Source organism: Lissotriton helveticus, chromosome 1_1 (assembly GCF_964261635.1).
Source record: "Lissotriton helveticus chromosome 1_1, aLisHel1.1, whole genome shotgun sequence".
Taxonomy (NCBI): domain Eukaryota; kingdom Metazoa; phylum Chordata; class Amphibia; order Caudata; family Salamandridae; genus Lissotriton; species Lissotriton helveticus.
The window spans coordinates 1,278,258,735-1,278,265,836 of NC_136057.1; positions in this window are offsets into that span (position 1 = coordinate 1,278,258,735).

The window sequence follows — 7,102 nt, forward strand, 5'->3', positions numbered from 1 at the left end:
GCAGAGTTCCTGCGCAATTTCAATGGGGCAGTGATCTGGAGGGCTCCCTGGGCGGGCAGTCCTGACCTTTCTCTATTCACGGACTCTTCAGGCAGGTGCGGTTTTGGGGCCATTTTAGACAGGGAGTGGTGCGCAGAGAAGTGGCCCAACGCATGGGTCAAGAAGAAGGTGACGGCTAAGATCACAGTACTGGAGCTCTTCCCCATTGTGGTGGCCTTCCACCTTTGGCCCACCATCCTGTCCGCCAAAAGGGTCCTGCTGTGGTCAGATAATCTAGCAGTGGTACAGGCCATCAACTCCCACTCTGCCTCGTGCCCCCTGGTTCTCTGCTTTCTGCGCGAGCTGGTGCGTACTTGCTTGTTTAACAATGTTGAATGCAGGGCGCGGGGGGGCGCTAGAGGGCGCACTTACGGAATGGCTGCCTAGGTGCGTAGCTCCCGTTCCTTGGTGAATAATCCTCCATAAATCCTGCGCCACGGGGTGCTGTATCGCCCCCACATTTCGGATCCTGCTTCAGGACATCGCTCTCCACAATCGACCCAACTCTGAGGGCTCTGCGTGCTCCGGGGTCTGAGCTACCAGCTGCTGAACTTTGCCCGGTATTTGCTCTGGAGCTGCCGTGAGCGGGTGGCCGGCCGCTGCTGCTCACGCGACCCTGGGGACTGCCACGAGGCTCTTGGCCACATCACAGCGCTGCTGCTGATATCCTGTTGGGACGTTGTGCGGGGACTGCAACGGAGGTAGGCGGCTGCCGGTATCTCTGCCGTGAGCCCCCCCCTCCCCCTGCTGCTGTTGGCTCTCGCCGCTGGCGCTGAGACGGGATCTGCTTCCCACAAGGCGGGACGGACTGCAGGGCCGAGCGGCCCCCCCGAGCCGTCGCGCCGGCCCTCCGCCTGACTGCTGCTCCTGACCAGGGCGGCGCGGACTGTCGGACCTGCTGATCGGGGGTTAAGATCGGCCTCATTGTACCTGGCGCCGCAATCACGAGCCGCACTTGCTGAGTAGAGGCCCCTGCATTGTCTCCAGAGTGGGGAAAGCTATCGCCTGTGTTGTGGTGCGTGGCTGCCATGCGGAGAGGCCCTGGACTGCTCCCCTGAGCGACGCAATTCTGTGCAGCACCTTACCTCGTAGGGAACCGCCATTACTCGCCCTACTGCTTTGGATCCTGCTGATTGCTGCGGCCACTGATACCCGGGCCGCTTCTCTGCCGGTACTAGGCGGAGAGTGTCTACTATTACGCTTGTCATAGCGCTTGGGGGACGTGCGGCGCTATTTACAGACTGCGCCCCCCTTGCGGTCCCTTGGGCAGCATCACGATCGCCGCTGTCAGCTGTGCCCTTTCCGAGTGGACTGTGCTCATATAACCTGCAGGTGCAGGCCGCCCTGCCATCTTGCTCCTTGGCCTGGAGGCCGTTCCCTGACATCGCCATGGGTCGGACTGAGAATCGCCAGCCTAAGCTGAGCTTCGACAGCGTGAAAAGGGGCGCCAAATTGACGCAGATGACTCCGGGACCTAGCGCGTCTTCTCCGCAACCTATCCCACCTCCTACTAACGATGTGGACCTTACCAACCTGATTCAGGAGATGCGACAGGGCTTCGCCACTGTCGTTGAGAAGGTGGACGGGGTCACAGCCCGGCTGGATGCTTTGGTACACAAGGTCGACCGCCATGAGGAACGCATCACGACCGCGGAGCAGCGAATATCCGATAACACCGATGTCACCACGACCCATACGGCGCAACTGGCCAGGATGGACAATTTGCTCCGGATTATAGCGGCAAAGAATGAGGACTTGGAAGCGCGCAGCCGCCGGAACAACATACGCATCACCAATGTGCCGGAGTCCACAGATACAGGACGGATGGAACTGTACGTTGAAAAACTGCTCAGAGGCTCGATCGGAGAGGAGGTTTTTTCGCCTCAATTTATTGTGGAGAGGGCCCACCGCTCCCTGGCGCCTGTACCGAAGCCTGGCCTTCCTCCCAGGCCCATCATTGCTCGGCTCTTGAACTATCGTGATCGCGACGCTGCCCTCAGAGCGGCCCGGACCCAAAGATCGCTGCAGTATAACGGGGTTACTTTCTCCGTCTACCCAGATTTCAGGCCGATGGTTCAGGATGAACGACGCAAGTTCCTGCCGGTGAAGAAGAAGTTGCGGGACGCCCAGATAGACTATGCTCTCTTGTACCCTGCGAAGCTTCGAGTTACCCATCAGGGTAAGCAGCGGTTTTTCACCAACCCGCAAAAAGCAGAGGACTTCCTAAAATCGATACGAAGGGCACGCAGGGACGATAATGCTGCTGCAGTTGAACAGGAGGATGCTGACCTGCCTCCAGCACCACACGAAGACTGACTGTCCCTGTGCACTACGAGCGGAGTCTTCTCCATGCCAGCTGGCTCTCACCCAGCGGCTCGGACTTCGGACATTGGGGTGATTCGTGAGCGATGGACCTACATGGACTCTGCACCCCTGTGGTAATGTACACCAAGGACCACTTTCTCGGCCCTAGTCTCCACCGAGGGCGGTACAGTTCTGGAGCTACGGACCGAGAAGTGGCTGTGCGCACTCTATGTTTTACCCCTACTGGGTGATCCCCATAGTCCTGTTACAGGTTTTGTTGTTCGTGCTACTACAGTTGGGGGGGGAGGGTGGAGGGGGGACTACGGGGGGGCTATGCGGCCACTGGCATGTTTGGGATGCTGGGGTGGGTGGGGGGAGGGTGGGCTTTAAGAGGCTTTCATTGATTAGACTGTGTGTGTGTACACTGACCTGGTGTATATTCTGGCGCTGGCGGGGCGGAGGTGGATCCATTATGCGGCCCTCTCGGGCACTGCCATGTTCATTGTTGCTCTGTCCATGGCTGTCTTGAATACGAATGCACAATTGACATGCTTATCTTGGAATGTCCGGGGTTTAAATAATGCTAAGAAATGCCGGAATGTTATTGCTTACCTCGAAAGGCATCATATACAGGTTGCCATGTTGCAGGAGACTCATCTGCCCGCACAGGGCAGTGCCACTTTTGCGAAAAGATGGGCAGGAAACCGTACTTTTTCCTCGTATTCGACTTATGCAAGAGGTGTGGCAGTTCTCATCGCCCGAAGTGTGCCTTTTCAAAGATTTGGAGAAGTGGTAGACAGAGAGGGCCGTTATGCTTTGTTGTGGGGCAGGCTAGGCCGAGACATCTACTTGTTTGTATCCATGTATGCACCAAATGTTGATACACCTGCCTTTTTTACCACTCTATGGGGCAAGATTGTGGCTGTTGGGGCGCGACATGTGGTCTGGGGTGGAGACTTCAACTTAGCGCTGGCGCCCTCCCTAGACAGAGCGGATGGTGTTGGCTCCTATAAGCCTAGGGCCAGAGAGGCATTAGAGGGAGTCGTAGAGGAAGGTGGTCTTTTAGATGCCTGGAGACACCTACATCCTCATAGTCGGGAGGGTACACACTTCACTTCTCACACCGGGACATGGGCACGCTTAGATTACTTTCTGGTCACCAGGGGTATTGCTGCGGAGCTGGTGGGGGTGAACCATCTGCCAAGAACCTATTCTGATCACAGCCCTGTGTGTTTGCGGTTCCGCACTCCTGGGTGGGATAATTCGCGTCCGCAGTGGAGACTGCGCCCTGACGTACTTCTTGACAACCTGTTTCGCACTGAGCTGGGGGAGGAGATAGCAGACTTCTTTCCTAGAAATAAGGGGTCGGTTGAGTCAGTCAAACACATATGGGAGGCGTTCAAGGTTACTATCAGGGGTTTCTGCATATCTAAGAGCCACGGGGTCCTACGAGATATTTTGCATTCCATTACCACATTGGAAAAGAAACTACGGGCTCTGGAACTCCGCATGACATCAGACACTGACCCAGCGCCGCATGCTACCTTTAGGAAGACACTATCAAGGTATGGGGAGGAGACTGCCAGAGAGGCGAAATATCGGGGTAAACATTGGATAGCCCGGAAATACTGTGAAGGAGATAGGCCCGGGAAAGTGCTTGCTGCGCTCGCGCAACCTTCACGGGTGCATAATACCGTACTGGAGCTTATTGATACCTCCGGCACCACTATTAGAGACTCGGATACGATACTGCACACGTTCACAGCACACTACTCCTCACTTTACACTTCCACGGCAGAGACAAATGCGCCGTATGCTGCGTACCTCAACGATGTGGCGTTATGCTGGCTCAGCGATGGGGACAGGGAATTTCTTGCGGCGCCTTTTGAGCTTGATGAGGTCCGCGAGGCCATCATGTCCCTTAAGAACGGCAAGGCTCCGGGACTTGATGGCATACCTGCCGAGTTTTACAAAGCCTACATCGACATTATGGCGCCCGTGCTCCGCGAGGTGTTTACAGAGTCCCTTGCTGACGGGATACTTCCCTGTTCTATGCGCGAGGTAGTGATCACCTCCCTCCTAAAGCCGGATAAGGATCCCACCTCCTGCGATTCTTACCGTCCACTCTCCCTATTAAACTGTGATGTCAAAATACTCGCTAAGGTACTGGCCACCCGGCTGTCGCTGTTAATGACCAGACTAGTATTGCCTGATCAGTCTGGCTTCGTAGCGGGCAGATCCACGTCCCATAACCTTCGCACCCTCTTCTCCTTGCTCCGCACGGTTCACCCCGACACTCCTGTGGCGGCTGTATTCCTCGATGCCACCAAGGCATTCGACTCGATCGAGTGGCCTTACCTCTTTTCGGTCCTTGCCAGCATGGGGTTCCCTAAATTGTTCCTATCTTGGGTCCGCCTCCTATATACGGATCCCGCGGCGAGGGTGCTCATTAACGGACGCCTGTCGCATCCTATTACACTCACAAGAGGCACCCGTCAGGGATGCCCACTCTCTCCCTTGTTATTTGCCATCGCGGTTGAGCCACTCGCCTGTCGCTTACGGCAGTTACATCGAGCGGGGGCGGTGCAATGCCTACAGCGCCAAATTGATGTATCCCTTTATGCGGACGACATTACGCTGTACGTTAAATATCCTGAGGCACACCTCAATCCCCTACTTCGGGAATTTGTCCCGTTTGGCGGGGTATCAGGAGTCCACATCAACTGGGCCAAATCGCAGTTTTTTCCCCTAACAGATGCGGTGCACGACTTCCCTCTCGATTACCCATTGAAGTGGTGTCGTGAAGATCTTCGTTATTTGGGAATCCGCATTTCTCGTGATAAGGACGAGACACTGCGATCCAATTATGGAGTGGCCATGACAAAATTGACTGCCTCCGTCGACAGATGGATCACGCTGCCGCTTTCCATGGCCGGAAGGGCCTCGCTCATAAAAATGGTGATTTTACCCCGCTTTCTGTATCTTTTCCTCAATGTTCCCTATTTCCCTGGTGCCTTTTTCTTCAAGACGCTCCGAACGGAGTTGCGCAGGCTTTTTTGGGGAGGCAAGTCCCCCCGGTTAAAATGGTCGACGCTGACTCTTCCCTATGACAGGGGAGGTTTTGATGTCCCAGATTTTGAGGCATACTACCAGTGCGCGCAGGCGCACTTTGCCTACCACTGGATGGCTCCTACCCCCTTCATGCCGCACATAGCGGTAGAAGACTGGATCGTGCACCCACTCCCGCTTAACGGACTAATGCACTGTACTGAAGCGTCCATCACTACACCGACTACCTCGGTTTCCTGCACCCTGGATGCGTGGCGCCGCATCGCTACACGGCTATCGTGCCCATTGCTCTACTCCCCCAAGTTGCCGCTCGCCTATCACCCGAAACTTACCCTATTATCGGAGCCGGGTTTCCGACATCTCTGTGATAAACTGCTTGTCTCTTGCTGGGGCGATTTGTTCCATGAGGGTCACTTCAAATCAGCGGACCTATTTTTCAAAACACATGAGCGTACCCCCCTCGAGCTCTTTTATTACATTCGTTTGCGTGCGGGGATGCGCGACATCCTTCCCGATTACCCTGACGAGCCCGAGGTCCTGCCTCCGCTACACTTCCTCTTAGGATCGCAGGACGGGACTCACTTGGTCTCTGGGCTCTACCGTCAGATCCGCAGTGCTGCTCCGGAACCGGCATCCACTGCTCGGCTGCGCTGGTCTGCTGAGCTTGCCACTGATATTTCGGATGACCAATGGAAACATTGCTGTGCACTCACTTCCCGCATCTCTGCCAGTAGCAGATTAAAAATTATCCACTATAAATTCCTTCAGCGGGTATACTACACGCCAGTGCGGAAACATAGATTCGGGTTGGCAGATGATGACCGCTGTGAGCGCTGTCGCGCCGACCATGCTGATTTTCTTCATCTGGCGTGGGAGTGTCCCCAGGTTGCACACTACTGGCGACAGGTGATGGAGGTTCTTGCGGAGATGGTGGGGGAGGCGGTCCCTGCGGACCCTTTGATGGCCCTCCTCGGGTATACGATGCAGATGCCTAGGGATTGCAGGAAATTCATCGACATTGCCCTGCTCTTAGCCAAGCGGCGTGTCGCGTGCCGATGGGGCAGAGGAAGGGCGCCCAAATTCAAGGACTGGCTTACGGATTTGGTATACTGCCAAGATCAACATACTACTTTTGCTGAACTGCTGCCTCCCTCGTGTCGTCCCAGGGATATCTGGGATCCGCTAGTGCGCTATCTGCTTACACGCTCGGATGACGGCGCTCAGTCGGAAAATCGATTTGTCATACCTTAGAACCCCGAGCTCTCCCATAGACCTGGCCTATAGTTCCTGATGCGATATCTGGGTTTCCTCGTCCGTGCCCCCCTGTACCCCTGACCGATCATTGACATTCTAGACTGTTCCACCTTGGCTGGCCTGTCCCTCCCCCCTCTCTGTGCATGCATACTCTATTCCACACCCGCTGCGCGCTCTTACTTCTTCAGCGGGCGACATTCCGGGACATTATACACCTTCCTAGGACCGGCCCTTGTTGGTTTCTGTTGCGCTAGGGCAGGAGTTCTGGACACGAGATCTCACACACACCTCTGCTTGCCTAGATAGCCACGCCGCACCACTATTACTTGTCCTACTATACAGTCATGAACTGCCTCTTCGTTGCTACCTAGTTGGGGTGTTTCGTTTACTTTTCTGACTTTCAACAAAACAGAGAGAATCTTCTCTCGTAAAACCT